We start from the raw sequence: 3,369 nt of genomic DNA, 5'->3' as shown, positions 1-3,369 counted from the left end.
AAATCCTACCGAGTGGAGAGCAAACCTCCCACTCGGGGGCTTAGCTGCAGTCCAGCACTCGCCTAAGTTCTCCTACGAAGAGACTTAGCTGCAGTCAGCACTCGCCTAAGTTTAAAAAATCCTACCGAGTGGAGAGCAAACCTCCCACTCGGGGGCTTAGCTGCAGTCCAGCACTCGCCTAAGTTCTCCTACGAAGAGACTTAGCTGCAGTCAGCACTCGCCTAAGTTTGAAAAATCCTACCGAGTGGAGAGCAAACCTCCCACTCGGGGGCTTAGCTGCAGTTCAGCACTCGCCTAAGTTCTCCTACGAAGAGACTTAGCTGCAGTCAGCACTCGCCTAAGTTTGAAAAATCCTACCGAGTGGAGAGCAAACCTCCCACTCGGGGGCTTAGCTGCAGTCCAGCACTCGCCTAAGTTCTCCTACGAAGAGACTTAGCTGCAGTCAGCACTCGCCTAAGTTTGAAAAATCCTACCGAGTGGAGAGCAAACCTCCCACTCGGGGGCTTAGCTGCAGTCCAGCACTCGCCTAAGTTCTCCTACGAAGAGACTTAGCTACAGTCAGCACTCGCCTAAGTTTGAAAAATCCTACCGAGTGGAGAGCAAACCTCCCACTCGGGGGCTTAGCTGCAGTCCAGCACTCGCCTAAGTTCTCCTACGAAGAGACTTAGCTGCAGTCAGCACTCGCCTAAGTTTGAAAAATCCTACCGAGTGGAGAGCAAACCTCCCACCCGGGGGCTTAGCTGCAGTCCAGCACTCGCCTAAGTTCTCCTACGAAGAGACTTAGCTACAGTCAGCACTCGCCTAAGTTTGAAAAATCCTACCGATTGGAGAGCAAACCTCCCACTCGGGGGCTTAGCTGCAGTCCAGCACTCGCCTAAGTTCTCCTACGAAGAGACTTAGCTGCAGTCAGCACTCGCCTAAGTTTGAAAAATCCTACCGAGTGGAGAGCAAACCTCCCACTCGGGGGCTTAGCTGCAGTCCATCACTCGCCTAAGTTCTCCTACGAACAGACTTAGCTGCAGTCAGCACTCGCCTAAGTTTGAAATCCTACCGAGCGAGAGCAAACCTCCCGCTCGGAGGCTTAGCTGCAGCCCAGCGCTCGCCTAAGTATGAAACACATCTCATTTCCCAAGGACGACGAGGGGCAGGTCGACTGCCACCTTCTCCTGGAGAGCTTCGCCACAAATACAATGTGCGCTCCGTCCCACCCCACAGCAACAGAGTGTGGGTCGACCGCCACCTCCTCCTGGAGAGCTTCGCCACAAATACAATGTGCGCTCCGTCCCACTCTGCAGTAACAGGGTGTAGATCGACTACTACCTTCTCCTTCGGAGCTGCACCACAGACACAAAGTTATTTTGAGTGAAGACCAAATTCCACTCGACGGGTCATCCACAAAGAGATTCAACGACAAATCAAGTTCAAATAAAGCCTAAAAGGTCCCAGAGACCTCAGATCAAAGTACTCGAGCCCCCGGCTCGACAGAGTTTAACTGTTACACTTCCACTTGGCATTCCGAGGCAAATTTAAGGCAGAGTTTAACGGATTACAAAATACACTCGGCATTCCGAGGCAAGTTTTTTCATTCCTCAGGAGGAGGAGGACTGGCAGGGGCGACAAACTCATCCAAGTCGATCCCGTCTGCGATACGGGTAGCAGCAGCAATAAATGTCTCCATGAAGTCCTGGAAGTTGTGCTTCCTCGTGTTGGCGACTTGGATGGCGGCCAGCTTCTCCTCCCACACCTCCTTGCAATGGACGCGGACCAGAGACAGAGCCACGTCAGCGCCACACCGAGCTGAAGACTTCTTCCACTCCTGCACTCGGTCAGGGATTCCGTTGAGTCGAGTCATCAGAGACTCGAGATCATTCTGGAGCGTAGACTCTGGCCAAAGTGTCGGGTCGATACGCGTCATGGCAACCTTCAGTCGAGCCAAGTAATCCACGACGCCGTCAACACGAGATTCCAGTCGGAGCAGGTTCATGGCAGCTTCATCTTTCATCAGAGAGTTGATTGGATCCAAACCTGTTTCGATCCGCCCAGTCTCCTCTTCAAAGTTCTGGCAAAGTTCTGCATACAGGACCTAAGGATAAGTCAAATTTTGTAAAACTGAGTCGACACAAAAAAACAGTCAGAACTGAATGTGCACCTTCGAGCTTGATGTACAACTTCTTGGCAAAACTCCTCAAGTAGCCCTCCAGGTCGTCCCTCCTACGAGCGATGCCTTCCATCTTCTCGCCCAAGAGGAGGTTCTCCTTCTTCCAATTTGCAGTCAACCTGTTGGCTTCATTCAGAGCGGTCTGCAACCTGGTATTCTCCTTTTCCAATTGGTCGACCGAAGCCAGCTTCTGTGTGGCCAGAGCAGTCTTGTCATCAGCCTCCTTACGAGCAGCAGCCAAGTCCTGATCCTTCTTCGCCAGAGCTTCTTTCAGTTTTTCTGCAAAAAAAATGATGATTGTGTCGGAGAAAGCGAAAAGATACTCAAGCCTAAAAACTAACCAGTCGACAAAGGCGTCTTACCTGCGGCGCCGTCTCTGACCTTCTGCAGCTCTGTCCTGGCCAGCTCTAGATCAAGGTTCATTTGAATTTGCTGCTTCTCCAAGTCAGCCAAGCGGGTTCCAAGATCACAAGATCTCTGAAGTCAAAGGGGAGGAGTTACAATTTCAGTAAAAAAAGCAACAAAGGCAATAAATACTAAGACTACGGTCGACTGCCAGCAGTCCACCATAGTCTCGGGGACTACACCCAGTGGGTGCACTTAGCATGCCCCCACCGGTTCCTATCCCACCCGACCGACCCCTGAAGTCGAGTCCAAGACAAGTTGCTTCCGAGCAGCTAAGAGACAATAATGGAGTTTCTAAGACTACAGCCGAAGTGAAACATTCGACAGTAGCCTCGGGGACTACACCCAGTGGGTGCACTCAGCGTGCCCCCACAGTAAAAAAAAGAGAAAGATGTCGACTGCCCGCAGTCGACAGGATACTGTTCCATTCGACATGACCCGATCAGACAGAGCGAAGAAACTCAACTACAACGACTCAATTTAAAGACTACAGTCGACTGCCAGCAGTCCACCGTAGTCTCGGGGACTACACCCAGTGGGTGCACTTAGCGTGCCCCCACTCGTCCAAGAATTGGCAAACACACCCAGTGGGTGTACAAACTTAAAGATCTTCGGAAAAGAGATTCTTCAAAGGACATATTGAAACAGACCAAGTGTTGAAGTCGACTGACCTGGACATTGCTCTGAAGAGCCGAGCTTGCGTCATAAGCCGCCTGGCAAGCCTCCCGAGCCATTTTCACCTGTTCCATCATGATTCCAGCCTGGCGTACAGCCTCCTTCGCAGCAGCCGCTTGGTCCTCAGGGAC

The sequence above is a fragment of the Triticum urartu genome, chromosome 5A (assembly GCF_056163025.1).
Source record: "Triticum urartu cultivar PI428250 chromosome 5A, HENAU_Tu73, whole genome shotgun sequence".
NCBI classification, from domain to species: domain Eukaryota; kingdom Viridiplantae; phylum Streptophyta; class Magnoliopsida; order Poales; family Poaceae; genus Triticum; species Triticum urartu.
Note: the sequence above shows the minus strand (reverse complement) of the source record.